The sequence below is a fragment of the Cydia fagiglandana genome, chromosome 23 (genome assembly GCF_963556715.1).
Source record: "Cydia fagiglandana chromosome 23, ilCydFagi1.1, whole genome shotgun sequence".
NCBI lineage: Eukaryota > Metazoa > Arthropoda > Insecta > Lepidoptera > Tortricidae > Cydia > Cydia fagiglandana.
Genome location: NC_085954.1, coordinates 799,232 through 824,192, shown reverse-complemented (window position 1 = coordinate 824,192; position 24,961 = coordinate 799,232). Strand labels below are relative to the sequence as shown.

At 38.8% G+C, this 24,961-nt stretch overlaps 1 protein-coding gene across 1 annotated transcript in view; it reads left to right on the top strand.

Moving 5' to 3' along the window:
- The first annotated feature begins 1,386 nt into the window (after positions 1-1,386).
- The window catches only part of LOC134675738 (uncharacterized), a 272,173-nt gene continuing 248,598 nt past the window's right edge, over positions 1,387-24,961 (top strand). The window contains exon 1 of the mRNA XM_063534048.1: positions 1,387-1,693. The gene's annotated coding sequence lies outside the window, so the exon portion shown is untranslated. The remainder of the gene's footprint in view (positions 1,694-24,961) is intronic.

Below are 24,961 nucleotides of genomic sequence, written 5' to 3'. Positions count from 1 at the left end.
CTGGAGGGCGCTATACAGGTCTCACCTAGTGCGGGGGCCTTAACCATAGTTTATTGGTAACTAAATTATTTTATTAATTTTATGGCCGCACGCCTATCCATCACCCAACACCGGTACTTTCATCGAGCCAAACACTCAGAGAGGCTACCGCGAAAACAGAAATTCGCAAATTGCGGGGATCATTCTCTTTTACTCCAATGAAGGCGTAATTAGAGTGACAGAGAAAAATGCCCCCAATTTGCGAACTTCGATTTTCGCGGTTATAGCCCTGAATTGCTATCGGACTCTGGGTCGGGGCCGATGTATACGTGGACCACAGGCCACAGCTGTGTCTCTAGTGGGGCCCCTGTTGATCGCCTTGGCCACCACGGACTCGCCTGCTCCTCGGGCGCCGGCCGCCTATCCCGTCATGCCGTGCTCAACGACATCCTGAGGAGAGCGCTCGTCAGTGACGACGTCCCTGCGGTTCTGTAGCCCCTGATGGCAAGGGATGACGGCAAACGCCCCGACGGGATGTCGTTGATCCCCTGATTCCCCTGGTGGATGGGCCGGGCGCTGGTGTGGGACGCTACCTGCGCAAATACGCTGGCGGTGTCCTACATTTCAGCCACCAGCAAACAGGCCGGGGCGGCGGCTGACGTCCGAGAACTTCAAGGCGAATAAATATAATTGTCTCGGCGCATACTACGAATTTGTAGCCTTTGGCATCGAGACTAGGTCCGTGGGGTAGGGGGGCTCGGGGACTTCACAAGGCGTACAGTAAACGCCTAAGGGAGGCCACAGGTAACCCTCGCGCCGGCAGCTTTCTCGCGCAAAGATTGGCCATAGCAATCCAATCCAATCCACGCTGCCTGCGTGATGGGCACCCTACCAAGGGCGCAAAATTTTTAGTTTCAGTTTATAGTAGTTAATTTTAGTTTTATATTCATTTTAGAACACTTAGTATTTATAATAAATGAGTTTTTGTATATATACCAAGTATCAACTTAAGAAATTAATAAAGTTTGTAATAAACTCACTGGTGTTTTATTTTCTGCGATAAAAAATTTGAATGAGTTTAGGATGGTTTTTGTCGGTTTAGGTAGTCACTATTATCGATTTTTCGCAGCACTACTTTCTATCATGTCGGTTATTATCGTTTCGAGAACTCACTATTATCGATTTTTCACAGCACTGATTTCTATAAACCATAGATAAATATACAGATAATATATTTCTTTATCTGTGCTATAAACATTTTTCTTTATGTTGGTATGAATAGATGTTCATCAGTCAAGTCCTGTCAAACATGTGTCAAACCGAACCGTTTGACAAAAACGTACTATGGAGTTCCGTCTCTTAGAACGTAGTGATTATATGCTCTTTGGATACGTCGTCAGATGGAAGCACTAGACGAGCAATCTGTTTGTTTATTGGTCGAAAGGTGGCCTTCTTTCTTCAATAGCAAAATGGCCGAATTTCGTAGGAGCACGACAGACGTCCCGGAATGTATGTGTGCATAAACGTGGAATAATCATCGTTGTAAATAAACTGAAGTGCTAGTGCCGTCCTTTTGTGTCAGTGAATGCTGTGTTACCCAGTGCCTACGTTGTGATCTAGTTTTTAACAAGGTGTTTTATCAGTGTTTTGTGTCTTGTTTTCCCGAGTAACATCGGCCTGACATCTGTTTTGGATTTATGTTGACTTGATAACGGTTAGTACTACACTTTGACCCTTTAATTAATACTTGGAAGTACTTTTAAATAGTTTTAAGTGTCTTAGAAATATTACTTTTTGTTTCGTAAAGTTTTGACACGTAATTCTATCCTTGTTTACTTTACGGAGCTTAGGTTAGTTAGAACGGGATAGATGACGAAGTATGTGGTATTGTCAGTCCCCTATCCTTTTTGGAAAGTATTGTTATTGTTTTGGGTGACCTGTAATGAATGCATTGGAGTCCTGTATGAGAGGTCGAGTTGGTAATTATAGTTGACCCCTGATCATTGGATGTGACATAACCGGCGTAGGACGCGGGTATGACTGCGAGTGACATCATTGCCGCGTATTTTGGGAGTAAATTATTTATTTTCACATGATTTTCACTGTCCAAGCCGAACGGTGCGCGTAAAAGTTCGTGTTGATGCTTATCACACATACTGTTTGACTACACTGCACTGCACTTCCTACCTCTTGTAATGAAACACTTCTTGTCAAAACTTCATACTCATTTATTCCGAAACCAAATTTACTATACAGTATAGTAGAGTGTGAAAAAATAAAGGAATGTCTCCTTAAAGTAAAATGAGACAGCTTAAGGATTTAAGGTAGTTTCCCTCCAGGGCCCGACTTATCTTTTCACACTGTATAAGGGGCTGAGGAAAAATATTAACAGCGTGAAGTAGCCGATAGAACAGCAGCATCTATTGTGAAATTGGGCATCTATAAAAACTAAACATTACTACATTCAACACATACAATCACTCATTTTACTTTCTACACATCTGCAATTCAGCTTTTTTGTTATCACTGTATTGTAGTGTGTAATGACAGAATTACAAACACTATTGTAGTCACCATTGTAAAGGATGTAGTAAAGATCAGAGCGCTTGAGTTATCAATGAATACCATTGCCCACACTTAATTGTACATCGGTGGACCTTATGCCTTTTGTAATAAGGTCCACCGATGTACAGTTAGACATGTTCCTGTTTGTTCACAGTTTAGAGCATCCTTTATGACTATTGCCTTTTGACAATATCTCAGTGGTAAGATTGAAAGAATTTAATATAAGAGAGAGTTTCAATGGATTAAATCATCCATTTCTTGGCATATTGCCAAATTAATACACAAAAAATTGGGATAAATTAAAGTAAAAACCCAAAAAGTTTACCAAAAATATAAACCAAAATAGCTAATTTCATTTGTCAAATAACCAACCCAGTTCACTGTCCAGTCACTATCTTGTCATAAAGCAGATTTCTGCCAAAAAGTAATTAATACCTAATAATAAGAAAATTAAGCAATAACTTGCTTTCTATGGATTTCGCTCGAACTGGCAGAACTGAACTGGCTAGAGCGAGCGGATATATAGAAAGTAAGTTACGCGGACGTTAGTGAACATGTCAGTATCTTGTCAGTGACAAGCTTGTGGTAGTGATATTCACAACACAATCATTGCTTAATTTTAAATAAAATAACACAGACAGGGCGAAAAAATAATAAGAAAATTGATAACCATCTTGGTAATTACTTAGTTTTTGAACTAACTAACGGTGCTAAACTAACAAAAACATTCTTTGCTGCCCATTCTTTTTGCAAAGACTGAGAGGATTGTTCTCTTGAATGATAGATAAACAATTTTCAACTTTATTTGTTTGTTACTATCTAGTATCAAATGTTTGTAAACATAAATCTATGCCAACACTATCTTCATTTTCTGCGTTTCCTCATTACTCAGGGTCACGACCACATGAGGTTATTATTTTCTACACCAAGGCTCTTCATTCTGCACGATTTTCAGCCTTCCAAATAATAGGCGTCTGTGTAGATCCCTGGCAGGCCTTTTTTACTGTGTCCACCCAGCGGGTTGGTGGCCAACACTATAGTTAATAGGAATGTCAATAATTTTCTATTAACCGATTCGGGGCTGATGACACGCCTGCCGTGTCATCAATGTTTTTTACGTGTGGCGCATGACACGGGAGGTGTTCATCATATTCTATGGCCCATGGCATGGCTGCCGTGTCATGAAATGATTGTTCCGCACCACAGGCAAACGTTTTCGAAAATGGAACACGCAACGAATCTGTTAACCTTCATCAAGCCTTCATTTTGTTACTTGACAAACCATACTGCAGAAAGTTGATTTCTTGAATAATGAACAACGCAACACAAGTTATGTTGCTTTACAGAATTTTACATATTAGTTGTTGTTCATATAATTTTGATTATAAGTAGATAGTGTTTTAATGAGCGAGAGAGAGAGAAAGAGAAATCATAATTAATTATGATGAATATGCTTGCCAAGTAGGTAAACCGAAAACCTTGGCTTATTTATAAATAAGAGTGACAGAATCCAGACTTTAATAGACATACATAGGAATGACATAATACACCTGGCAAACGTGCATATAAATACGAACATACAATGACTTCACTTCACCTTGTGAGTTTCTAATTGTCCGTGGTGCACACATGCATAGTGTGTTGTAGGTCATACAGAAAAGACAAAAGTTGTGTCTTGTGTTATTGAAAGTTGTGGACACTGGCTGCCAGCCTAGCACATGATTGATATAGACTACCCATCCCTCTTTAATTAACATAGTCAGAAAAGGACTAGTCTATCTCCCTGCGAGATACTGTGGCCCCAATCATGTGCTAGGCCTATCTGGAGTGTTAATTCTCATTATTCATTTATTTAATTGTACAATCAAGTGTAAATGTTGTCTTTCTTTGGTAGAAAGATTCTAATGTGATTTGACTCAAAAGTCCATTTTTGTAGACTCCTAAACAAACTACATGGTTTCATGTTCGCTATGTTTTAATTGTTCCTACTTAAACGGAATTATGACAATTATGAGCATTTAATAGCATAATTGGTGCATAATTTTACACTCCGTTTGGCTATCTAACCAACATAGGTTTTCGTAAGTGACCTAGCTATTCAGGTTATCTTAGTCATCTATAGGTAATATTTTCAGTTGATGTATCATAGTCATACATAATACTATGGAGATATGCGTGCGAGTGGCATTGCGAATAGTGAGATTATATTTTCCAGCATAGTAAAAGCAAAAAAGGCCTTCTCTGGTGTCCCACTGATGGACAAAGGGCTCTCCACGGCTCCCGATGAAAGGCCTGTGCACACCGGCTGCGTGTGCGTGACGTGCACGTGCGGCGTTGTAGTATACAGATCATTATGAGAGACGGCACACCGCTTTCGTGACGTGTGCGTGTGGGGCTCTAACATTTTAGCGCACGCGCACGTGCACGTCACGCGCACGCAAGCCGGTGTGCATAGGCCTTAACAGTGTGGACGATCGTACGTAACGGTTCGCACTCGTCTCGAAATACATATTATAACGCTTTCCTTCTCCGCTTTTCCTTACCTTTTTCTTGCGTCCACATATCATATTCGCGTTCAATATTTAATTCGCCTCCCGACTTCGCATGTGTAAACGCGGTGTTACGTGTATTATGACAAGGTTCCACGGTGATTCAGTTCGGCCGTGCGTGCGCGCAAGGATTCTTGCGTAGGCATATCACAGATCTAAGTGCAACCGACCAATTATACGCGTTACGTCATGGCTAATATTGTATGTTGTACAGCCCTAATAATTTGGAAATTCCTAGAAATGATTTTTTAGAGGGCTGCTAGATTAATCTTAGTAGTAGAATTGGTAAACAATCTCGCCCTCTTGCCCGTCAGTTAAAAAAGTAGGTTCCGGAGTTTTTTTTTAATAATTCTATTTTACTCCTCCCTAAATTTAGCAAGGTGGATTCTGCCAATGTCGAGGTGTAGACTTTTGACTTGTGAGACGAGAATGTTCGGTTAAATTTTGATTTTTAGGAAGGATAAGTTGGGAACCTAACAATTTATTATGGATATGGACATCACAGACAAACACATGACCACAGACTTCCCGTAAAAAAGATTACGAGTCAAAAGTCTACCATTATCTGATGTAAAAGCTTTTTAAAGAGATTAAAGAGATATATGTTTCTATGTCTAAGACAATTAGTGTGGTTGCAAACTGTTTCTTATTGTAAAACTAGCGACCCGCCTGGCTTCGCACTGGTTACACCTTAACAAATTATACACCTAATAAACCTTCCTCAAGATTCACTCTATTGATAGATGAAAACCGCATGAAAATCCGTTCAGTAAGTAGTGTTTCGTGTTTATGGCGATCATACTTACAAACAAATAGATAGACGCGTCAGGGGACTGTTTTATAAGGTGTAGTAATGATTAAAGGGTGGCGCGTACTTTAGGCGCGTTATTTCATCCGCAACTTTTGATGCTGACTGTACCATCGCCCACACTGTTAAATGACAGTGTAAACCTTATTACGAAAGGCATAAGGTCCACCGATGGACAGTTAAGAGTATCGATGTTTGTACTTGTTTGAATAAGTTGCTTAGTTACCAATTACCAATCGTTTATTCACATATTTGACATTATATATGTACATTCCATGATGAGCTACTGTTACCTAGTTTGCGTTTGTAACAGCGCCATCTCTTAGGAGATTAGGACATCTAACTAAATCGGCTCGAACAGTACTCGTAATTCATAGCGAACAAGCCGTGAAGGGCAGCTGAGATACAGTCAGGGGTATCCATGCGTCTCTGCCCGTGACCTCTCCCGCGTAGATGTCGTGAAAATGAAAACAATCCACCGCTTCCAACAAGTGAAGCAACTTTCGTCATTTGCTAAAGAAAAAGTGACCAAGTCTGTGGAGGAGGCCGGATTTTGGACTTCATCACACAGAAGAAAGGCTTCATCACACAGGCGCGTTTTTTGGGTGGGGCGTGAGCGTTTTATAATGCCGCGCGCCCCGCTCACGCGCCGCCCGGAAAACGCGCCTACTGTGTGACAAAAAGGTACCTTATGGCAGTTGGCGCTTACGCTATTATTAGCGCCGCTCCAATATTATTGCGGCGCTATGCGAGGTAAGCGCCAGCCGCCATGAGGTACCTTTTGTCGTGGAACGTCACATATGAAGTATAGCCAATTGTAAGTGTAGTTGCGCCTGTGTGACGGAACCTTTACCCGTGGGACTTCACATATAATATAATAAGATTTACTTCTGCGTGCTGTCTTCTTCAAAATAATCACGGTAACTTATTTAATTTGATTGCATATACAATACCAGCTTAACTAATAACTATGTTAATTATTAACCATAACATTACCATTACCACAAGCGTTGGAAACAAAGAAAATGCCCATTGGCTCAACAAAGAGTAATAAATCACAGTAAAGCGTTTGATTTAGCACCTTATTGTTTGACCAATAGAGGTCATTTCGCAACTTTGGGGGTCGGTGGGAGGCAAATATACAGGGCCTCTAAAAACCTTAACGCATGCTACTTGCGTTACTTCCAGCATTTTTTACAAGCTTTTATTTAGTTTCACCTGAGTTTTCACAGACGTGTGTAATCAAATCTTGCAAGTTAAATTTGATCCATTTCTCGGTTTCCGCGATTGAGCTGAAATTTTGCATACATACGTAAGTCGGGTGACAATGCAATATTATGGTGTCATGGAGCTGATCTGATGATGGAAACCGGAGGTGGCCATAGGAACTCTGTGATAAAACAACGAAACCTATTGTGTTTGGGATTTTTGGAATTGCCTCGATGAGTATTAGTTGCCTGTGGAAAGAAAAGTACAGTCAGCGATAAAAGCTTGTACCAAAAATGAAATTTTTGCCAAAGACTTATTTTAATTCTCTAAATACGCTTGCGATTTGTTGCGAGGTCTGTAGAGTTCTGACGGCCTACCGTGAACCACGTTTGACATGTTGCCTCTCTGTCGCACTTGTAAATTCGTACGTAAGCGTGTCAAGGAGGCAACAGGGCGAACGTGGTTCGCGGTAGGCACTCTGTTGTAATCAAGCGGAGCGAAAGAGATGTCCTGCACGTGTCCTCTCATATATATCCGTAAAATATATCCATAACATAATATAAAATATATAAAAAATATATCCGTTCATCCTCGCCTCAGTGGAAAGGCAGCCTTTAAGGCCTTACTCTTGTTTTAAATAGGTACTTACTCTCATCGTTTCCATTGACTCGTTTTCTTGTGTAAGTCGCATAAACGTAAGGATTTCTCCTGGATATATTATAATAATTTTCCCATTACGAATTTAAGGGTCCATAATTTTTTTTTTATAATATAGATTTTGGCTTGATTTCGAAGCAACTCAAAATAGTTTAATTAATAACTTCCGTGAGACACAGACATAAGTCGAAGATTGCTCGACATGTTTCTCTCCATAAGTTCCATAACGAGCAGCTTCAGCGGGAGCACGCGTTGGCGGACTGACGCAAACATTAATGGTGCTTCATGTGTTTTTGTTGTAAAATGTAATCATTTTTTAGTTATTCTTCACAACCGCCCACGTATTAACAATAATGTGTTTACCGTCCATCTATTATATAAAAAAAAAAGTAAAAATATTTATTAACCAAGAAGAATTGCTTAAATACAGTATGAAAAACAACAACACACACAGTATGAAGTATATGTAGTAATCATTAAATTTACGTCCCATTGTATCCACACTTGAAACAAAAACAATAGGATTCGTCTAATTTACACTGATTGTTCGTCTTTTACGATTAATGAATAATTAGCAGAACAAAGGCAATTAGTGTTCGCTTAAAGAATGGGCCAAAAGAGCAGATTGTTTAGCTATTGTCTATGATAGTAAAATACTAATAGAGTGCTAAACGGTTGGGTAAGCCTCAACTTAAGTAAGGTATGCCTAAGCCTCAGTCACAGAATAAATAATAGTACTAGGTACAGAAGACTCACTCTCTAACAAAACGCGTCTGTCACGATCAGCACAGATATGGCCGCTAGATGGCGACAGCGCCACGCGCGGCTTATGGCAAATCCCAAAATTGGGGTCGAACGGATGTACTTTTAGCTACCTGTAGCAAAGCGACGAAATCGCGGAGTGAGCCACGCCTGCCTCAGTTCAGCACAATAAAGTCATGACCTATTGACAACAGCCGGCGTATTATGGATGGCTTTATCCATCTTTATCCACGTGATAAAATAACTGTCACTTTTTAACACCGTGGGATAGAAATTGATGGACACCGTTTTATCACGCTGTCACGTAGACAAGAACGACCATCATATCCGTACTAGGCTTGCTGGTTACAAAAAATCTGTTCCGTACGAGACTCGGGGCGGTTTCAGACTGGCGTATTTTTTTTATTAGTATTCAGGACAGCGACAGTCGCAATGTACAACTTACGAAGTATTATTACATAATAGTCATATGCCTTATGGGAATATAGTTCAGAGCCGGAAACCGCTACCAACTTTTAGTATGTTGTTGGGCATGGCATTGGGTCTCCAAAACTGCCGGGAGACGGCGGCGCCGGCCATCTACTTCAGCGGAATGACGTCATCAAAATGACTCCCGCTTCGTTGCGAATATTGCATACTGCACCCAAATTATGCATAGCACATACACGTGTGGGGTATTAAATGAAAGCCAATTAAATATACTATATTTTGTTTATACAAAGTGTATCAAAATATGCAACACTTTAAGAGAAATTTACAAAATAATAAAAATCATGTAAAAAAATATTCGATTATTTGGGTTTTACAACCAAACCAAAAGTCGGACGATAAAGCAATGTACTACAACATTAAAGATGACTGCTCAAGCCATACACTGATATCAATAAAATCAAAATTGGACCAAATATGTGGAAATTATGCATCAAAATGTAGATATTCGCCCATACAAAGGCATAAAAGTTAAAAAAATCAAAATTGGTCATTTTCAGGATAATCCGCATAAGCTTCTAGTATGTTATTAGCAATATGACCTGGAGTCTAAAACTGCCGGGAGACCATCGCTGTTGTTCCTCAGTTACAAATAATGACGTCATATAAATAATCACTGCCGAATTTCGTAAAATGTAAATTATAGCTATACCACGAGTCTCACATACACGTGAGTTACATGTAACGAAAGGTTATTAAATGTATTATGATTCACTTAAACATTGTTTGTAAAAAAATGTACGGTTTCAGAGCTAGAAACAACGAAATACCACTTTTTATGGAAAAAGTAGATATGTATCAATTTTATAGCTAAACTAAAACCGTAAAAAAAAATTTGCGTATAACATTTGAAAAACTTGTTATTCAACTATATATCACAATTTAAATTTTACATTTCTGACAAAAACTGTGGAAGTTGTGGAAAAAAAACTAAAGCGCCCCAACAATTCTACCTTAATGCGCTCATATTATGCAAAGAATAGTTCTATTTATCGAGTATTAAATGAATGAACATTACATAAAATACATGAAAACGACATTTTCAAATGGAACCTTAATTAAAAAAAAAATAATTTAGTTGATAAGTAAGCAAAATACTGTTTCTTTAAGTACCTGATCTCCTCCTTTCAAAGTCGGTTAAAATGTGGCTTTTGTGACCATTATTAGAGAAATGTAAAGTTACATGCCAGTAAGTAGATACATGCCCAATACAAAATGCCTTATCGAGGTAAATGCCCTATCAGTTCACTTAATGCGATACATAATTATATATTTAAGCCTCGATTAGCCTTGTACATACATACATCACTGGCTCAGTGACCCAAAGCAAAGAGGATCTTGGCCTCTGGCACAAAAGAGCGTCACTCTGCCCTATTCTGCGCCACTTCGCGCCAGTTGGGTATTCTTATAAAAGTGGAATCTTGAGTGGTGCAAGGGTTTCAAGGCTGAGCTGAGAAGGCTGGCAGAATTTTCCCTCTGATCCTCCGAAATACAGGTCACCCCTCTGATCATTCGAAGCCTCCATAAGGCATCTTGCTAACTCATCGAGGCGACGCCCGCTAGGCCTGCTAACATCTACGGCCTGAGAGTTTCAACGTTAGATGCCAAGCCACGCCAGGCCATAATAGTAAAGGTCTAATTATTGAATTTTTATTTTTTTCCGACTACGGCAGAATTTGCTATCTATGCGTGCATGTGTAGGTACCGTTTGTATGAAACTACTGAACTGATTTTGATAAATGAGGTGTCAATTTATTTGTCTTTGTAGCCGAGGTCACAAAAGCTACATTTTAACCGACTTTGAAAGGAGGAGATTAGGTACTTAAAGAAACAGTATTTTGCTTACTTATGAAGTAAATAATTATTTTTTTAATTATGGTTCCATTCGAAAATGTCGTTTTCATGTATTTTATGTAATGTTCATTCATTTAATACTCGATAAATAGAACTATTCTTTGCATAATATGAGCGCATTAAGGTAGAATTGTTGGGGCGCTTTAGTTTTTTTTCCACAACTTCCACAGTTTTTGTCGGAAATGTGAAATTTAAATTGTGATATATAGTTGAATAACAAGTTTTTCAAATGTTATACGCAAAATTTTTTTGACGGTTTTAGTTTAGCTATAAAATTGATACATATCTACTTTTTCCATAAAAAGTGGTATTTCGTTGTTTCTAGCTCTGAAACCGTACATTTTTTTTACAAACAATGTTTAAGTGAATCATAATACATTTAATAACCTTTCGTTACATGTAACTCACGTGTATGTGAGACTCGTGGTATAGCTATAATTTACATTTTACGAAATTCGGCAGTGATTATTTATATGACTTCATTATTTGTAACTGAGGAACAACAGCGATGGTCTCCCGGCAGTTTTAGACTCCAGGTCATATTGGCAATAACATACTAGAAGCTTATGCGGATTATCCTGAAAATGACCAATTTTGATTTTTTTAACTTTTATGCATTTGTATGGGCGAATATCTACATTTTGATGCATAATTTCCACATATTTGGTCCAATTTTGATTTTATTGATATCAGTGTATGGCTTGAGAAGTCATCTTTAATGTTGTAGTACATTGCTTTATCGTCCGACTTTTGGTTTGGTTGTAAAACCCAAATAATTGAATATTTTTTTACGTAATTTTTATTATTTTGTAAATTTCTCTTAAACTGTTGCATATTATGATACACTTTGTATAAATAAAATATAGTTTATTTAATTGGCTTTCATTTAATACCCCACACGTGTATGTGCTATGCATAATTTGGGTGCAGTATGCAATATTCGCAACGAAGCGGGAGTCATTTTGACGACGTCATTCCGCTGAAGTAGATGGCTGGCGCCGCCGTCTCTCGGCAGTTTTGGAGACCCAATGCCATGCCTAACAACATACTAAAAGTTGGTAGCGGTTTCCGGCTCTGAACTATCTCTGCGACCGTTTCCCATAAGGCATGGCACTATAATATAAGGCTATCCGTTGGTTGAAAAATAATATACAGATATATTATTAAAAACAAAGTAATATCTGGTAATATTTAAAGTGATTGATGGATGGATTTTCAGCCCGCATACGGTCGTTTCGGCGGGTTACATTTCCATGACATTACATTTAGTACAGATCTTTGTTTTGTTATTTTCTGAGCATCCAACATACAAATAAATATCATTAATACTTTCCGTCTTATCTCTCTTACCAATATTAACGTTATGCACTTACAAATCATACAGTGTTTTGTTTTGTCCCTTCGAACAAGAGACGATCTTTTAAACCTGAGATTAATCGTCGGTGTTGAAGCGCAAAAATCGTAATAGGCGGTGTACATTCTCATGTGAGCGACGAGCCGAGCCGCGAACCGAGCTACGAGACGCGAGTGTAAGCGGGGGACTCGTGGCTCTTCTCGCGGCTCGGCTCGTGGCTCACACGAGAATGTAAACCGCCTATTACACTCGCGTTCGGCTGGTCATTCGGTTATAAACCTTATACCGTGCCGTTAGTGTTTAAATTCGATTAGCTCGACGACCTTACGAGACATGAGACGAGCCACGAGCCGAGCCACGAGGCGAGAGTGTAATCATTAGATCGACGTCCTTACGCGCTCGAGGCAAGCAACGAGACGAGCCGCGAGCCGAGCCACGAGCCGCGAATGTAAACCGCCTATAAAATACTCTTACTGCGACACGTAAGACCTTCGATTCCTGTGCTCAGTGACCGCTGGACTGCGCAAGACAGTAAATCAGTAATTAAAGTTAATGCTCACGCAAATAGAAGCTTTGTACGAAAACGCTTCAATTAGAGAGCGGATCGTATGTGACGGCCGCTTGTCACACCGTCACCAAAAACTTGCGACTCTTTGTGAGGAAAGAAATACTTATTGTATACTGCCAGGCCTGGCGTGGCTCACTCCGCGATTTCGTCGCTTTGCTACAGGTAGCTAAAAGTACATCCGTTCGACCCCAATTTTGGGGTTTGCTATAAGCCGCGCGTGGCGTTGTCGCCACCTAGCGGCCATATCTGTGCTGATCGTGACAAACGCGTTTTGTTAGAGAGTGAGTCTTCTGTACCTAGTACTATTATTTATTCTGTGGCCAGGCCTGAAAATACCTAGAATTGCTACTAGCGACCCGCCCTGGCTTCGCACGGGTTACACATAACTTTATACACATACCCCCTTATTCATAATCGTTTACTAAAGTTGACACGCCGATAATAATCGTTTGTCCCTTTCCGACGTATTGGTATGATGGAAAGGGACAAACGATTATTAAGTATGCGTTTGTCAACTTTAGTAAACGTTTATGAATAAGGGGGTTAAACCTTCCTCAAGAATCAATCTATTGATAGATGAAATGAAAACTGCATGAAAATCCGTTCAGTCGTTTTTAAGTTTATGGTGATCGTGAACTTACATACACTTAAACAGGTACAGTCACCTGCAATAGTATGTTACTCTTCGAAGGCCGCAAAAATATGTGACACGCTCTTATGGCTCTACAAATAAGATCGTGTCAGATATTTGTGCGGCCTTCGTTGTTCAGCATATTGCAGGTGACTGTACGCGGCTGGCGACTTTGTATATCAAGGCTTAGTAATTTCTATTGAACTCCACTCCTATCCAATTTCTTTGTCCAATGTGTATTGCATCTCACATTTTGCTTGAGAGAGTGTGAGACGCACTGACATCGGCAGGCGCGTCTCACTCCGCGATTTCGTCGCTTTGGTACAGGTAGCTAAAAGTACATCCGTTCGGCCCCAATTTTGGGGTTTGCTATAAGCCGCGCGTGGCGCTGTCGCCACCTAGCGGCCATATCTGTGCTGATCGTAGCAGACGCGTTTTGTTAGAGAGTGAGTCTTCTGTACTTAGGGCCCCCCACATCTGGCGTCTTTCGAGCGTCGGCGTCTGTCGGCGTCGGTCCAGCGCTATGGAAAATGACGTCGCTGCGCAGTTGCGTCGACGCTGCGTCGACGTTGCGTCGACGTCGGCCATAGAATTGTAGACGCCGACGCTCGAAAGACGCCAGATGTGGGGGGGCCCTTAGTACTATTATTTATTCTGTGACATCGGACAAATAAATTGGACAGGTGGAATACCTCCCTAAGCTACTGCCTCACGGTGTGATTGTAGCCATGTCTAATGTCAAACAAGCAAACAAAACCGGCAGTAAACCACTGGTATTGCAACAACCAATCTGTTTACCAACAGCCTAAACCTATTTATCAATACTCGTAAAACTCTGGCCGAGAAATTACGGCTTCCTGCGCTCGGAATAAAGATCGAAGTTGCAAGTCAAGGTTTGAGGAGTGAATGTGCGAAGATGTATAGTCAAATGATATTTTGTTTGCCTTGTGGAGTTGCGAGATTGTGTTTAGTAGGCATGCTTTACTCATCAACGAGAATGAATGAAATAAATGTTGATTCCTGTTTGAATCATGAATGTATCATACAAATCAAATGTTAGACAATTACTTTGTGGTCTGATATCGGGTTGCACTATTTGCATCTCTTAGCTCTAGCGGCAACAGGTATCATCTGTGAATATTTCAACTGCCTAGCTATACCGTTTCATGAGATACTGCCTGGTGACAGACAGACGGACAGCGGAGTCTTAGTAATAGAGTTCCGTTTTTACCCTTTGGGTAAGGAACGCTAAAAAAGTCCACAACACAAACTTTGTTTTGCTCTATTTTGCTTCAATCTAGGTTGATTTGTGTAACATTTTCCCATGATATTTATTTACATTCTGCTCTACCTATGATTGTAGTTTAAATACATTGCTTTTAACTCCAGTTCGCTAGTTAGGCTAGGAATTAGAAACATCTCAGCTGTATAAGGTTCTAAGATAAGACTTCTAAGCATCTATCTATATTTAGTTGGACCGGTCAGGCTACTTCGATGAGCTAACTCTGACGTAAGCGCGGTGACGTATCACGTGTGTTATGACTTATAACAGTCGGCTTGTGACCGTGTATTGATGTGATGAGGGGTCGTGTCATGTTAACTACTCCTTTATAAAATATGTGGCGACTTCCCCCCCCTCATGACCTCACCTCGCCCATGCCTGTGACCAATGTTGTCCTTAGGTACAGTTACCTGCAGTAATATTCTACACAACAAAGGCCGCAAAAATATCTGACACGATCTTATTTGTAGCGCCATATTTTTGCGGCGTTCGAAGAGTAACATACAGTAGGCGACTGTATGTCACTGCGCATAATATTGTGCAAAATTTGACTGTCTCCATATGAGTGTATTAATTCTCCATGAGTTTAGCGTAATTGGTGAAACAATTAACTGGCTCATTGCCACATCCTGCACCGGAAGTCGTCAATAAAACCAATTGCCAGCTGGCAACACGTTTCCAATATATTCGGTAGTTTATTCTATTGGTAAATATTTATGATCTCATCATCCGTTATCAGCATATCAGCCAACATGTACATACAACTTACTCAAAAATATGTCCCATAGTTCTTAATTCGCTGACATAGGAGCTATCTATTAATATGTACATATTTTTGAGTATAATGAGTGCACCCATATTTTTACATTTGACTGTACCTACCGACCCCATGGTCATGAATTTTAAACCAAGACATTTAGAATTTATTCATATTTTCATTAATTATCTTAGGACAGTCATTATAGATTTTGACCCGTGAATAATTAGTTCTTGGATTTTTTTTTTCGTAGGGCCCTCGGGGGGGTCACTGGGAGTGTAAATTCAAAAAGTAGGCTTAATCAGGCTCCTGCGTATATTCAAAAAATGGTTTTTTTCCAAAAAAACGGGTTTTCTTCAATAACTCGGCCATTTTTGATTTTACAGTAAAACCGTAAGGACAAAAATTGTAGGAAATTTGATTCTCTACAAGTTAGTCCAGTCATTATATCCAAAAAACCGACCCTTCTCGTGAATAATCAGTTCTTGGATTTTTTTTTCGTACGTCCCTCGGGGGAATCACTGGGAGTGTAAATTAAAAAAGTAGACTGAATCAGGGTCCTGTGTATATTCCAAAAACGGTTTTTCTTGAATAACTCGGTCATTTTTGATTTTACAGTAAAACCGTGAGGACAAAAATTTTAGAATATTTGATTCTCTACAAGTTTGGTCCCCACAATTTTTCTTCTAGGATCGATAGTTTGGAAATAAAATTTGAAAAAAGCGACAAATTCAAAATATTTTCAATATCTCGTTTATTTTCAACTTTACGACATAAATGAAGAGGACTAAACTTGTAGAGAATCAAATTTTGAACAATTTTGGTTCTTACCTTCTTTCCCCCAAAATCGATATTTTAGAAATTAAACCTGAAAAACGCGACAAATTCAAAATATTATCATTATCTCCTATGTTCCACGCTTTACGGCATAAATGAATGGAAACGAAGTTGTAGAGAATCAAATTCTGAACAATTTTTGTCCTCACGGTTTTACTGTAAAATCAAAAATGACCGAGTTATTCAAGAAAAACCGTTTTTCGAATATACAAAGGACCCTGATTCAGTCTACTTTTTGAATTTACACTCCCAGTGATTCCCCCGAGGGCCGTACGAAAAAAAAATCCAAGAACTGATTATTCACGGGAAGGGTCGGTTTTTTGGATATAATGACTGGACTAACTTGTAGAGAATCAAATTTCCTACAATTTTTGTCCTTACGGTTTTACTGTAAAATCAAAAATGGCCGAGTTATTGAAGATAAATCGTTTTTTTGGAAAAAAACCATTTTTCGAATATACGCAGGAGCCTGATTAAGCCTACTTTTTGAATTTACACTCCCAGTGACGCCCCCGAGGGACCTACGAAAAAAAAATCCAAGAACTAATTATTCACGGGTAGGGTCGATTTTTTGGATATAATGACTGTACTATCTATATTTAAATACGACAGGCAGTTCCATTTTAAAAATCCTCTTCATAATCAGAATTCAGATTCTGATAATTCAGAGTCTGCCGTAAACCACTTTCGACGTGTGGCCTCTCTGTCGCACTTGTAAATTCGTACGTAAGTGTGACAAGGAGGCAACACGTCGAACGTGGTTCGCGGTGGGCCCTCTGATATTCTGAAACGTGAATCCTCTCGTCATTAAGGTCGTCTGGAGAGGTCGTTAAGTTGCTTGTTAAATCATACTCCGCATATTCGTGTGTTGGGGCTCTTTGGATGAGGCTTGAATATTTTTGGGGGTGTTTTGTAGATGGAAGAGCTTTTATTTTAGCCTTTGTTGTGTTTAAGTCGGCGGCCGATCGTAAGATCAAGCAGATCGTAATGTTCCTGTGTATTGTTTTGACGATAGTCACATTAAACCAATATATAGGTAAGATAGGTTCGTTAGGTTGCTTCAGATGCCCGAAGGGCAAACTGCCCAGAAATAGGAGCCCCGCGTAGCGGGGCTCTGTCGACTCAGGGAACGAGTCAAAGATTTTCACGTTTCACGATATGCCTAGGAATTTCACGATATGTCTGATCTTACGATCGGCCGCCGACATATATATAAAAATATCTGTGGTGGAAGCTTATGCTTTTCTTTCAATATCATGTTTCATGTTGAAGGGCAAGAATATACGCAAGAAGTAGATTATACAACTGTCAACAAGGGCGTGAAGTAAGCCATTTTATGCCATGCGAATGCCTCGGATAGAATAAAATGATATTGATAATTATATCGGTCCGAATGTAAGCGAGGACCGAGATACGTCGAGGTTAAGATCTCTATGTACATAACCCTTTTCTGATGGAAAGGTCCTTATGCACATGAAGCATAAGGACCTTCTGTGATGAAAAACACAAATGGGCACTTGTAGACTTCGACTGCAAAGAAAATATACATAAATATATAAATATCAATAACTTCAGTAAACTACCAAGGAACAAATAACAACACTTAACTGTCCAAGAGTGGACCTTATCACAAAAGGCATAAGGTCCACCGAGTGTGGGCGATGGAACTACAAATAACGTAACGGACAATTAATGGATTCTCACTATCCTCAGTTTTTCTGCAAATTAATATCTAGCATGTGTCCAAAAGAGTAATGATTCTAACTTACTACCGGAAGCGTTTTGCTCGCCTGATGACTTTTAATGTTACCAAATGGCATGACTGAGTAATTGAGTGTGATTCTTTTCCTTTCGTGCCACTTGTGTAGTTTTTCGTATATTGAATGTTTTCTGTTGTAATAGCTCTATTGAAGTTGGTACACACTAATTTGGACTTTCTTTTAACGTATGAAGTGTCAATTTTATCTGTGTAAGATGTCCCCTATTATATTTAATTATAAGATGTAATGTTTTGAAAAGATGTGTCCCGTCGAGTTCTTTGTCGGTTCCATATTGGGATCTCCTCCATTTTAGGAGAGATTATACAGATTAAACTTCTCGGGCAGAGGTGTAGGGTTAAGGGGCCCACTGATTAACAGTCCGCCGGACGGTATCGGCATGTCAGTTAGAACAAAAGTTTGACAGTTCCGAACAACTGACAGGCCGATACCGTCCGGCGGACTGTTAATCAGTGGGCCCCTTTAGAACAAAATTTTGACAGTTCCGAACAACTGACAGGCCGATACCGTCCGGCGGACTGTTAATCAGTGGGCCCCTTTAGAGCCAGTGTAGCTTTATTTGAGTTTCTAATCGCATTGTACCTAATATTAAAATGCCGATTTAAATTATACTACCTAGGTATCTTTTTCTTTCAAAGCGACAAAATTTTCAAAAACTTTCACACTTGTGCTTGTTTACTACCATTCTAGAAAATAACTGTAAGCAACAAGCAGTTCCAGGTATTCAGGCACACAATGAATACTGGTACTAAAATTATTCTAGTCTAGTTATTGCGTCCTAGATTTGCTCCCCTAGGAAAAGGGGTTGTTATCTAACTTTGGATTGCGTTGCAGGCAGGTGCATTCAGCAATAAAGAGCTTTACGGTCCAGTTGTCTCTGCGGCTAGGGTTGGAATGGTGGCTTCAAATAAAACCATTTAAATTATGAGCAGAAAACGTTCTAGGCCGATCCAAACTTAACTTACATTTTGTCATCAAAATTATATCTAAATGATGTTACTTTATCATCATTTGCCTGTGCGTCTTTCTCAGTAAAAACAGTAACATTCCTAACTGTACATCGGTGGACCTTATTACAAAAGGCATAAGGTCCACCGATGTACAGTTAATGGCGATGGTACGAGCCAAATGCACGTGCGAATGATAACAAAATCACATAATTTTGATATCAAAATATAAGTTCGCATCGGCCTCCTGCTTTTATTTCTCCTGAATCTAAAATAGTCTGAATAGTGAATGATTTTACGTACACCTTTTTGTGCAGACAAATATTTCATACGCAATTCTTAAATGTTGTCATGTTCCGTTTCAAGACTTTAAATAAATTCATACATTATGACCGTTGCTACTAAATATATCGTTACAAAAATTGTAAGAAATGCCAACAGAAATAACACTAAAGCTTTGCATTTTTTACTAACAGACATGTCATTTCTTTGCGTCGTCATTATTTATTTCAATTTCAATGGACATTTCCGTCATCTCTATTTTCATGAGTTTATGATTGATTACGTACCTTATTTACTGCGCAATAAAGAAATATTTCTCTGGACAAAACGATCTACTAACAACATTATTAACTGTCCATCGTTGGACCTTATCTCTTTGCAATTAGGTTGACAATGCAAATGTTTAATCAACTGTGTCGAGACTCGAGGATGGTACTAACACTAGAAGTCGACGCGATTCACTAGAAATGCTTTCGATTATAAATAACTGTAATGCTATTCACAATCAAATTCACAGCTGTGTTGTACAATCGAAGTCAAATATAGTTAAATATACATGCAATGTTTACACCAACACTTTTTTAACTGTGGACCTTATGCCTTTTTTAATAAGGTTTACGAACTGTCAGTTAACAGTGTGAGCGATGGGACCTAAGGGGCAAAAGAATAAACATAAATATCTTTAACTGTAGTAGGCGCGACTTTTTCGCTTTTTAAAGGCAAATACAAGAAGTTCGAAGTTTGATCTCTGTTACCCTTATTGTCTTTCTTATGTGTCTTGGCTTTCTGGCTTCCATTGTCTACTGAAGCTCTATCTTTATAGAATATTAGTTTTACCCCACGGGGTTAATTTTGATCTCTAGATTTAAAACCAAAACTTTAAACATTGGTACCGTATACTTCTACAACATTGCTTTCCATGCCAAACATATCCAGGTTTAAAAAACAGTGATTATATCCCAAACAGTGTCTAATGTCTATTTCGTAATAATTTCGAGATCTGTTTACGTTGGTTTTATTGTAGATCTCGACTCTGTCAACCAATAGGAACGCAGATAGGAATCAGATCTGGCGACATCTGACGTCCGCATCTCGATTCTGAGTAAGTGTATTTCTATGTCTTCTGGATATAGGACGGTCTAGATATGCAAGGTTATTGTAACAGTCTTGCAAATGGTTTCTTGGAATGTCTGTTAATCAACTCAATACATATAGCTTGATGTAATGACATGCATACAAAGATCGGTTATAGTTTACCTACAAATATAATAGTTATTTGTTTTACAAGAGGGCAAAGTTGTTGTTTCACAGCTCGTGCTAATATTGATACCCGAGCAAGCGAAAGATTCAAAAATTGAACCACGAGCGTAGCGAGTGGTTCAAAAAATGGAATCTTGAGCGTTGCGAGGGTTTCAAAGCACGAGGGTTAAACAAAATTTGCCCCCGAGTGAAACACAAAATTTTTCACCACACCAACCTGAAGCAAATATTAAATTGAAAATATCAAACATAATCAAATCAAATCAAATCCAAATGAATGTTATTAAATATTTGTCATCCAAAATCATCATTTAAAAGTCATTTCTACCAGCAAACATAAGAAACCAACTCAAAATTTGTATTTGATTACTTTGTCTCACATGTGAATAAAATACAACTTCGCTATCAGTTTTTGAAGTGCAAAGTAAGCCTTTCCGAGCTGGTGTGGTGAAAATGCATTTATTTCTTTACTTTTTTACATTTAACTCAATATAGTTTGATTTAACTACAAACATACATACAAATATAGTATGTATTGGTGATATATTATTATTTTAAATGAATAAAACTATCCGCCTATATACGTCCTACTTCTGGGCATTGGCCTCCTCTCTCAAGCTCTCAATGACATATTAAACTCCAAAAACATCTAAGGAGCCATCTAAAGACCTTGTGTGACACTTTGATGTTTTTGGAGTTTAATATATCACTGAGAGCCTGACTCTTGTGTCCACTGAGTCAAACGAGCTCGTACCATAGTGCCAAATTATAATAAACCATATTATCATTAAAACTTTTACCACTTTATTTAGACGAATTAGCGTAATGTCCATGCAGCAATTATTATTAAGTGTAATGTATTAAACTTTGGTATGCCACATAACAGTATACAAATATACGTGTACAGTTCGGCATGATTCATATTGGGGCTAATAAAAAAGAACTTCCGATTTATTACATTAACATTACATGGGAAACGGGAATCATAAAAGAGGAAGTTATACGTATAAGGTATAACTACGACATGAGCCGCTGTCTATAACAAAACAACTAATAAGTCTTTAACAATGGCGGATCTATGGACTTGGAAACTGATTACAGTACTTACGTAAGATTAAATCTAAACTCTTAACAAACTCTCTTGAAAACTGTCTAATCGAAAAGTCTGTAAGTAATAAGTTTGAGACACGGGCTGATTTCAGTTACTCTGAAGGTTGTCAACAAACTTTTCAGCAACATACCGACCCAAAAATGGTACCTTGAGAACGACACTTATACCTATTACCTACTCCATGTATCTCATTGGGATAAGCAGTGATTACAGACGTTTGTATCGCTCTTCCAAAAGATGACCTTTAGATACTTGGAAAGTCTTGGAAAATCTGGGAGTATCATTACCCTTTGCACTGTTTAACCAGAGTTGAGTTCAGTTAGGTCAAACTAGATAGCACTTTCTTGTACCTATCCCTACAATACATTTTCACCGGTAAACATTGATTTACGCTCACTGAAGTATAACTAAAAACTCCAAATATGGTGCGGTTTGGTGCAGACCAAAAGGCGTAACCTACAAACAGCAACACTCCTAACTGCACATCGGTGGACCTTATTACAAAAGGCATAAGGACCACCTATGGACAGTTAGTGTGGCCGATGGTACAACTCGAAATATCCATTGTGGGTCAATTCAAAATTAAAACTCAAAACTCATCTTCATTGTTTTCTAAACAATAGATTTTAGAGCATTTAAAGTATATTATGAATTATGAATATTCTGCATACGGCGTCGGCACTATGATTATGAGTACTATGAGCAATTGTTTACTATTCCCATGGCAATATTTAGAACGGAACACGCAACGCTTGAACTGCTTGGAGTAAACTCGGAGTATTTAGTGTGAGCTTGTACAAATTGTAAATTAACTGGGCCTTTATCTTAGAATTCGCGTTTCCTAATTTGCTAAAGTATCTCGAATCCTACGCCCAATCGGCTACCAAATCCTAGGACGTATGTGTATTACAGTATGTATATAGATATCCAACTTTTATACCAACACGAAAAGCTGGAGATTGAAATAATAAAGTTACATCTAGTTATGGAATACATACTATATTCTGCTCGCGACTTCGTTCGAGTAGAAGTTTTCAAACTGCCGCAACTCTCTCTTAGTATTCTAGCAACTAAATACTGGATACTTAGTACTAAATAGCATACATGTCTAAGCTACATGCATCTCAAGTTTCATGTTCTCTGCCGGATGTAACCATATTTTTGAAATGTCTTCGTTGAGTCGTAGGTACTGTACTACGTTTAGACGAAGATTATTTAAGCTTACGCGTGCAGTTTGGTTCAACCAGCCCTAAAACTCAATTCACCAGATTTAAAAGATCTAAGAATTAGGATTTATTGTTATTCTACGAGATTCCAGAGACTCCATCAATTAGCACTGAGATCAGTCAGGCTATAAATGTCAAAGTTTCCAGCTCGCAAATCTTCACATCACAAAGCCGACTACATAAACGTCGGGATGACTTTTCTTCAAATCTTTGTAATGCGTCGTAAAACCCCGTACTTATATACATTGGAATAATATCTTCATTGCATTTAAGGTCTTATTCCGAAAGAAAGAAGGTGCAAATGCAAAATATGACTTCTTTTACAGTGATTGTACCTTCACGCTCCGCGATTGTTGCGTTATTTAGGGTCCTAGCTAAATTGGTTGTTCAATACTTACGCTATAGCATTTCCAATTTAGCAAGAACCCTAAATGGCATTACAATCCCGTGTGGTGACTGTACAAGCTACAAACCTAATTGAAACTTGCTTTGATAACCTACTTTTGAGCGGCGAAACGGTCATATCATAGGAGTGTCGCTAGATAAGATAGGGATTCTGCCTTTGTGACCTTTCTTGTGAAGTGTTAAGTGTTGTTTTGCTTTGGCTGGATGTTTGTTTGGTTTATTACTTTGACCCCTTAATTGTGTGTTCATTATTTGTCTGACAGAGTGTCTGTTGAGATTTGAGATTATCATCTGACTTGTTCGCTTTTGAATGTCTAATCTCCGTTTTAGTCAGTTTTCAAGGATTCTAGCCAGTTAAAATTGCTTTACATATTCATTTGGTTACAATGGCCAAAGTCGATTCGTGATGGTTTTCTAATCGAGGTCGAATAGGTACGGTCCAGTTTACCTTGCGTAGAGATTTTTACGAAAGCGTTTTGAACTTTGATACTATCTAGGAATTTAAGTAAATACGTAAGTTGCAACATAGTTTCAACATCATTCGAACACACTGGTAGACCATATATCGTTGCTGGAAGGTTTAAATTTCATGCTCGTTGGATTGTAATTAATTACAGCAGCACAAGTGCCCATTGATAGCACTTATATCGTTGTATTAAGGTTTACAATAAATCAGTTAACTGTGTCTACGATATCTTATGTCATGTCACGACCCCGTTAAAACAATTAACTGAAAACAAACCGTAACCTCACAGAGGTTAAAGATAGCTGGCTATTACGTCAAAATATGCGGCCTTGTTTTTGCGCAGAAGAAAAAAACCGGCGCAGTGTCATTTGTGGCTATGAGTCAGAGGCGCGTGGACGTCTTTTCTGTGTTCCCATTGTGTCTGCGATTCGAATTTCGAATGCTGGATCTGACCTAGAGAGATAACAACTATCATCTAAACTATGCGAATATAAAAATAGCTTTTTGAACACATCCCATGAGAAGATGTTACCAGTTCACGATAGTTAAAGATGTTCAGCATATTTTTATGATAGAACGTGTAGTTGCAATAATATCGGATAGAACGCGCCTAAAGTAACTGCCATACTCCAAGAATTACATAAAGAAAATGTTTGGAAATATTTTGGAGAATCGTAGTGGTTTTGGCGCGTAGTCTCATCCCATACTATTGCCAATGCCTTAACATGTGAATAAAGCTGTGAGAACATTAGTTTCAGTGGCAATGACTATAATGATACCAGTTTTATCATTTCTCGGATGCTAAGATTCTGTAGAAACTTGTTAATATAATGCGTAATTAATGAAAAATTAAAGAAAGAATAGCCTGGCGTCCGTTAGTTCGTTGGGTGGATGACATTCGGAAAATTGCGGGGCACTTTTGGATGAGACTAGCCCAGGACCGGGATAAGGGGCGTACACGAAGCAGCTATGCGGGGCTATGCTCAGCAGTGGGCGACTGAAGGCTAGAATGATGATGATGATGAATGAAAAATAAATAAAAATGCCATAACTAGAAAAGCGCGCATATACCTACTGTGGTTTCCTTGAACGACTCTGTCTTGTACGAACTAAGAAGTAAGAATAACACTCCTTTCGTTCCGTCGCAGAAAATTTCCTAAACCTTATCACAACGGGGTAAAGTCT